An 8,338-nucleotide genomic window follows, 5' to 3' on the forward strand; every position below is an offset into this window, starting at 1 on the left:
AGAAACTTAAATAAGTAGAACCTTTAATGTAAAGTAGGAACAGGGTGTGGTAAGTTGGCAATTGATCTTTTCACAGAATGAAAATTTCTTAGCTCTTAACTTCTCTGCCACTCTGTATCCCTTTCATGGCACTTACCACAAACTGCTCTATACTATAATTATTTGTGTATTAGAATCATCTTACATGCTAGTGTTTCAGTTCAGTCGCTCAGTCATTTCTGACTCTTTGCGACCCCATGGACTGCAGCATGCCAGGCCTCCCTGTCCATCGCCAACTCCCAGAGTCTACACAAACTCATGTCCATTGAGTTGGTGATGCCATCCAACCATCTCATCCTCTGTCGTCCCCTTCTCCTCCTGCCCTCAATCTTTCCCAACATCAGGGTCTTTTTAAATGGGTCAGCTGTTTGCATCAGGTAGCCAAAACACTGGAGTTTCAGCTTTAACATCAGTCCTTCCAATGAACATCCAGGACAAATTTCCCTTAGGATGGACTGGTTGGATCTCCTTGCAGTCCAAGGGAATTTCAAGAGTCTTCTTCAACACCACAGTTCAAAAGCACCAATTCTTCTGTGCTCAGCCCTCTTTATGGTCCAACTCTCACATCCATACATGACCACTGGAAAAACCATAGCCTTGACTAGATGGACCTTTGTTGGCAAAGTAACAACTCTGGTTTTTAATATGCTGTCTAGGTTGGTCATAACTTTCCTTCCAAGGGGTGTCTTTTAATTTCATGGCTGCAGTCACCATCTGCAGTGATTTTGGAGCCCCCCCAAAAGAAAGTCTGACACTGTTTCCACTGTTTCCCCATCTATTTGCCATGAAGTGATGGGACCAGATGCCATGATCTTAGTTTTCTGAATGCTGAACTTTAAGCCAACTTTTTCACTCTTCTCTTTCACTTTCATCAGGAGGCTCTTTAGTTCTTCTTCGCTTTCTGCCATAAGGGTGATGTCATCTGTATATCTAAGCTTATTGATATTTCTCCCAGCAATCTTGATTCAAGCTTGTGCTTCCTCCAGCCCATGATGTACTCTGATGATGTACGTTTCTCATGATGTGCTTTGCATATAAGTTAAATAAGCAGGGTGACAATATACAGCCTTGACATACACCTTTTCCTATTTGGAACCAGTCTGTTGTTCCATGTCCAGTTCTTCCATTTAAGTCTGGATTTTGCGGTAAGGAGTTTATAATCTGAGCCACTGTCAGCTCCTGGTCTTGTTTCTGCTGATGGTATAAAGCTTCTCTGCTGTTGCAAGGAATATAATCAATATGACTTCAGTATTGACCATTTGGTGATGTCATGCATAGAGTCATCTCTTGTGCTGTTGGTAGAGGGTGTTTGCTATGACCAGTGGGTTCTCTTGGCAAAACTCTGTTAGCATTTGCCCTGCTTCATTTTGTACTTCAAAGTCAAACTTACCTACTCCAGGTATCTCTGGAGTTCCTACTTTTGAATTCCAGTTCCCTGTGATGAAAAGGACACCTTTTTTTTAGCATTAGTTCCAGAGGGCCTTTTAGGTTATCACAGAAACATTCAACTTGAGCTTCTTTAGCATTACTGGTTGGGGCATAGACTTGGATTACTGTGATATTGAATGGTTTACCTTGGAAATGAACAGAGATCATTCTGTCATTTTTGAGATTGCACCCAAGAACTGCATTTCATGTTCTTTTGTTGACTATGAGGGCTACTCCATTTCTTGCCTGCATTAATAGAAATAATGGTTATCTGAATTAAATTCACCCATTCTGGTTTATTTTAGTTCACTAATTCCTAAAATGTTGATGTTCACTCTTCTCATTTCCTGTTTGACCACTTCCAATTTACTTTGATTCATGGACCTAATATTCCAGGTTCCTATGTAATATTGCTAGAGCTTAAGCTTTCTAAAATTAAGAGATTTCTCTTATTTTTATCTTTCCCACCCCCGCTAAGAAATGCTTGGTACAGTTTTGCTATTCAATAGGTATATAATTGAAATGAGCTGTGAATTTTGCCATTAATAAGTTTCTTGGAAGCTATCAGAAACACACATGTCTATTACTAAACCTGTGCTAAATTGCATGGAATGTCCCCATCTTCTTTCTAATATGCACTAAAAGTCTCTATTTTAAAAGCTTCTCATCAACAGATTATTTATTTTAAAAAAAACAGTAAGAATAATCATAGACATCTTTAAAGTAGCAATCTCTAGCCTTCTTAGCCCTGAATTATCATCATGTTGAAAGAGGCCATCAGGTGCATTGTCAGGATCACAGACTCTGATCCAGATCTATTTGAGTCAAAACCTTGGCTCCATCCTCAGAAGCTGTGTGTCCTAAGTAAGGTACTTAAGCCACCTGTGCCTCACTTTCAATATGTGTAAGACAGGTGATAGAACAGTATCTACCTCATAAGGCTGGTATGAGAATGAAATGAATGGATGTATATAAAGTGCTTAGAAAAGTATTTGGGACATTGTTAGTGCTCAGGTGGTTTTCCTATTACACTATTATTATTATTATGTGTATTCAGTTGTTTATGTCTGCCCCTCCCTTGAAAGCATGAACTTCTAAATGGTTGATATTGTGTTTTCTTGGTCTTTGTATTTCAAGTGACCAGCACAGTGCCTGACACACAATAAACTCTGAAATAGAAAAACCTGGAATGAAATTTCTTCTTATCCTAGAGGTGAACTTGAACTTGCTCCCTGTCTTGGGTATCCACAGAATTTTCTTTTCCTCCGTCATCAACCTCATATTTAACCCTGCTGGTTTTCATTTATTTTATAATTCAGTCATAATGAATTTTAAAATCCATTCTAACTTCCAGAGATCTCTGGAGACTTGCCTCATCAGTCTGACATAGCATTCATTTACATACCTTATTTTTTCATTTCCTTGTATGAGGTCTAAGGATTGTTCCAATAAAACACTTTTAAGATTGCATTACACATACTGTGTGCTATTTATTCCTGGCTACATGTTCAAATTAACAAGCAAGAAATTATGTATGCCTTGATCAACTATTAAAACTGTAATGCTATATGTTTTATAACTGAAAAAAATTAGACCTGGACTATGCTTTGGTAACCGTCTAAACTAATAGTTTAAATAGAAAGTATTTATGCTACTTGATCATTCTCCCATGATGGTAAGTTCTTCAGTAGCCCCCATGATTAAAAAAAAAAGAATAATCTGTCTTTTGCCTGTGTTTTTCTAGAAAGAGAGAACATATTACTCCAAAGTCATCTTGATCTTTTGATGGGAAATTATTTCTTATATTGAATATAACCCATTGCTCTAAAAAATAATATAGGTTAAAGCAGATCACCATCTTCCATGATGGTCTTCAAATATTTGAGAACAGGTATTTTATTTCCTGATATAAATCAAGAGACTGGTACTGATGGAGTTCAAGAATTCTTAGAATTAAATGCACACAAATATAATTTAATCCTATTATTTTGCAGATGAAGAAATGGAAAAGAAGAGAGGTTGAATAATTTGCCCAGGGTCACACATTTGTTCATTCATTGTGTATTCAGACACCAGCCTGATAAATTCACAATTTTATAATTTATTATAATACGTAACAATTTTATAACTTATTATAACATATGACAATTTTATGATTGCATATATGATATAATTTGCTGTAGCAAATACATTATGCACAAATTGTTATTTTATTACATAAATAACACTGAAGACCTTACAGCCAATTCATTCTCTTCCTTCTCTCCCCAGAGGTTACCACTAACCCCTATTTGTTATTTAACATTCAAACATATTGTATCAGTCAGTGTTTCAGCAGAGAAACAGAATCACTGTGGGTGACATGGAATAAAGGATTTACATTAGGGATCTGATTTTACACAGTTGTAGGTGCTGTCGAAGAAGTGGAAACCTGTTGCCTCTGCATCTGGGATGGAAGTCCCTGAAGATTCACAGACATGAAGCAGGGCAGAATGACAAATGGGAACATAGATCAGTTCCTCCTTGCCTCCAACCTTGGCAATGCTGGTGAAATCAAAGGAGCTGGAACCCTTTGCCATGAGGCTGCACACATGCCTGGCACTGGACTCAGAGTAGCTGAAACAGAAGCTGCTGGCCTGGATGAGGTGCAAGCCTGGTGGCTCCTCCGGGCCAGTGAGGAAAGCAGCAGTCAGACACAAGGTGCGGAATCTATAGTGGCTCCAGGTTGCCATGGAACATATAATGCTGTGTAGTTGTCTGGAGTATGTCCTTAATCTCTGCCAGTCATCCAAAGCTAGGGCTCAGCAGCAAAGAGGACCCACAGGGCTCTTCCCTCACCTTGCTTTGTCAACAGATTTCTCAGTGTGATGTTTTTTCAGGACTGACAGCTGGCTTGGACTAAAAAGTGTGTCATGTCGATCAGTTTCAATACCTGAAATATTTGCTCCTTTAATCACTTGTAAAAGGAGGATGTGTCATGAACATGAGAATCAATGCAGCACCCAAACATTGTCCTGAGGGTGAAATGAGATGATTATGAAGTACCTGATTTAGTGAGAGCCATACAGTAAGCACTCAATAAATAGTTATAAATATTAACAGTATTAGATAGTGTTAGTCCCTCAGTTATGTCTGACGCTTTGAAACCCCATGGGCTGTATGTAGCCTGCCAGGCTCTTCTGTCTATAGAATTCTCTAGGCAAGAATACTGGAGTGGGTTGCCATTCCTTTCTCTAGTGGATCTTCCTGACTCAGGGATCGAATCTGCACTGCAGGTGGATTCTTTACCATCTGAGCCACCAAGGAAGTCTTCAGTATTATTGTACCTTAAAACTCTCTGTGCTTCTCAGGACTTCCCTGGTGGTCTAGTGGTTAAGAATCCACCTTATGATGCAGGGGACATGGGTTTGATCCCTGGTTGGGGAACTCAGATCCTGCAGGTTACAATGAAGATCTTGCCTTCTGCAACTAAGACCCAATACAGCCAAATTAACTAATTAATTTAAAAACTCCTACTGCTTCTGTGTCTCACCATTGAACACTAGACTTCTTGAAGATAAGATCTGTGACCGTTAAGTCCTGTATCCTCAGAAGCTTAGCTCAGAGCCTGATCTATAGAAGGTGCTCAACACTTGGAGATTGCATTGAAAATGAATTTGTAAGACACCTTCCTGGCAGCAGTTCCTAGGACACGAGAGAGAATTTATGAGGATATTCAACACATGAGAATGAGGAGGGCACCATCACTTGGGGGAAATACTCAAATACCAATCCTCTTGTTTGCATGAATTCTGTGATGTTAGAGCTTAAGATGTTCTTGATTTATTCTGTAAATGGTATTGGCATATTCAGCTACCAATTTAGAAAAATTTGAGTTCTATCACTAGGTAACATCACGTGGTAAAATGAATTTCAGGTGGATAAAACATTTAAGTGGAAAAAGTAAAGTTATGTAGATTTCTCATACTCCTCTGCTCTGAGTGAGAACACCAATACCAGAGCAGTCACAAACCATACTAGACAGCAACTTGCAGTTTCACTTTGCCTAGAATTTGAGTAGTTTGGGCCTGGCAACACTGCCTCAGCCTGTTCCATTTATTTTCTGACATTTAAACAGGAGTCAATCTTTCAAAATATTGATTCTGAACTTTTAAAAACCTCTATTAAGTAACCATAAATATTAATTTTTTATCTCCTGCTTTCTCATCCCTCAACTTTAATAGTGTGTCGAATGTTATTTTATACCCAAAGCATTTTCCTTTTCTTTTTTTGCTAAGTATTAAATTTGAAGGTTGAACAAAGGAAAGCACCTCATCAAGGAGTAATGGGTTTACCTTGCAGTCAGGGTGAAAAAATTTTCTCTGATCCAGACGTGCAGGAGTCTCCATCCTTCTTAATCGATTTTACACTTCTACTTCACTTGCAGACACAAAAATACTTGGTCCAAAAAAGAAATGAGAAATCACAATGGCTTGAGGTTGAGTTTTTGAGTGAATCAGCACAACGTTGTTCCATGAATGTTTCCGTCGTTTTTTAAGAGGCAGTGAAATTAAGTGGAAAAAAACCTCAGTCAAACCACTGCTTTCTGCCTTGTGTTTCCCATCTACAAGTTGGAAGAGCCCTGTCTTCTCTTATCTTATTATGTAATTTTGAAACATGAAATGTACAGACTAATGGCCCTTTACAGCATTAGATTACATTCATGTATTTGCTTTGCATGTGTTGAAGGTTGAATTCAGTTTTATGGACACACCTCAAAGTTCTGAGGTTGTGTTCTCTTCATTCTAAGCATTCAGTCTCTCACTCAGCTCACTGGATATTTGGCAAGTATCTATTCCTTCAATAAATATTCAATAAAATGCCTGCCTTGTGCTCTGAAAGGGCAAACTGGAAATTCCCATGCAACATAATTATAAAACTTAGACAAGTGCATAAAACGTTGAATGTGGAATAAGCTGTGAGCGTAAATGCTGAAGAATGGGTCTGGAAAAAGTACCGTCAATGAATTGGCAGAAAGGAGATGGGCAAATGGAAAAGCTGCAGGGAGTCTAAGACCTTCAGTGAATCATTTTGTATTGACTCTGCTATAATAAGCAAAAACCAAATATGGGTAGCCATTTCAAATGATTTACACTATATTAACGTTCAAATGAACAGCAATATTCAAACAAATTAATTCAGCTTATTTAAGCTAAAATTTTCTTACAGTTACACATATCACACACACATATACATGAGTAGGAGTAAAATGCCTTGGTGCCTAAAGTTCTAGAAAGATTACTGTGATGGTTCTTCAATATTCTCATTGGTGTTAAGTATCTCTTACACCACTGAATCTCTCTCCAGTGGCTGCACGGAACCCAAAACAAGAGATATAGTTTCTTTGAGGTCCAGAGTTTCCACCCAGAGGACAAACCTTCAAAGTTAGGAGGGACTAAGGAGATCATGGACCACAGTAGGTTCAAGTGCCATTGATCATGAGAGCTCAGGTTCTTATCTTTCATCAAGGGGAGCTCAATTTCTGTGATTGGTTGCCCTATTCAGTTCAGTCGCTCAGTTGTGTCCAATCTTTGCGATCCCATGGACTGCAGCATGCCAGGCCTCCCTGTCCATCACCAACTCCCAGAGTTTGCTGAAACTCATGTCCATTGAGTTGGTGATGCCATCCAACCATCTCATCCTCTGTTGTCTCCTTCTCCTCCTGCCCTCAATCCTTCCCAGCATCAGGGTCTTTACAAATGAGTCAGTTCTTCACATCAGGTGGCCAAAGTATTGGAGTTTCAGCTTTAGCATCAGTTCTTCCAATGAACATTCAAGACTGATTTACTTTAGGATGGACTGGTTAGATCTCCTTGCAGTCCAAGGACTCTCAAGAATCTTCTCCAACACCACAGTTCAAAAGCATCAATTCTTCAGCACTTAGCTTTCTTTATAGTCCAACTCTCACATCCATACATGACCACTGGAAAAACCATAGCTTTGATTAGATGGACCTTTGTTGGCAAAGTAATGTCTCTGCTTTTGAATATGCTGTCTAGTTGGTCATAACTTTCCTTCCAAGGAGTAAGCATCTTTTAATTTCACCATCTGCAGTGATGTTGGAGACCAAAAACATAAAGTAAGCCACTGTTTCCATTGTTTCCCCATCTATTTGCCATGAAGTGATGGGACCAGATGCCATGATCTTCGTTTTCTGAATGTTGAGCTTTAAGCCAACTTTTTCACTCTCTTCTTTCACTTTCAAAAAGGGCTTTTTAGTTCTTTTTTGCTTTCTACCATAAGGGTGGTGTCATCTGCATATCTGAGGTTATTGATATTTCTCCCGGCAATCTTGATTCCAGCTTGTGTTTCTTCCAGTCCAGCGTTTCTCATGATGTGCTCTGCATATAAGTTAAATAAGCAGGGTGACAATATACAGCCTTGACGTACTCCTTTTCCTATTTGGAACCAGACTGCTGTTCCATGTCCAGTTCTAACTGTTGCTTCCTGACCTGCATACAGATTTCTCAAGAGGCAGGTCAGGTGGTCTGGTATTCCCATCTTTTGAACAGTTTTCCACAGTTTATTGTGATCCACAGAATCAAAAGCTTTGGCATAGTCAATAAAGCAGAAGTAGATGTTTCTCTGGAACTCTCTTGCTTTTCTGATGATACAACGGATGTTAGCAATTTGATCCCTGGTTCTTCTGCTTTTTCTAAATCCTGCTTGAACATCTGGAAGTTCACGGTTCACATACTGTTGAAGCCTGGTTTCGAGAATTTTGAGCATTACTTTGGTAGCATGTGAGATGAGTGCAATTGTGCGGTAGTTTGAGCATGCTTTGGCATTGCCTTTCTTTGAGATTGGAATGAAAACTGATCTTTTTCAGTCC

At 39.0% G+C, this 8,338-nt stretch overlaps 1 long non-coding RNA gene across 1 annotated transcript; it reads right to left on the bottom strand.

Annotated features, from left to right (window-relative positions):
- Nucleotides 1–3,611: 3,611 nt before the first annotated feature.
- Nucleotides 3,612–7,076, bottom strand: LOC120879007. Its single transcript, XR_005724686.1, has 3 exons — nucleotides 5,802–7,076; nucleotides 5,000–5,151; nucleotides 3,612–4,481 (listed from the first exon to the last, which is right to left on the bottom strand). It is a non-coding gene; the product is annotated as an uncharacterized LOC120879007 (long non-coding RNA).
- Between the last annotated feature and the right edge of the window lie 1,262 nt (nucleotides 7,077–8,338).

The sequence above is a fragment of the Oryx dammah genome, unplaced genomic scaffold, assembly GCF_014754425.2.
Source record: "Oryx dammah isolate SB20612 unplaced genomic scaffold, SCBI_Odam_1.1 HiC_scaffold_19, whole genome shotgun sequence".
NCBI lineage: Eukaryota > Metazoa > Chordata > Mammalia > Artiodactyla > Bovidae > Oryx > Oryx dammah.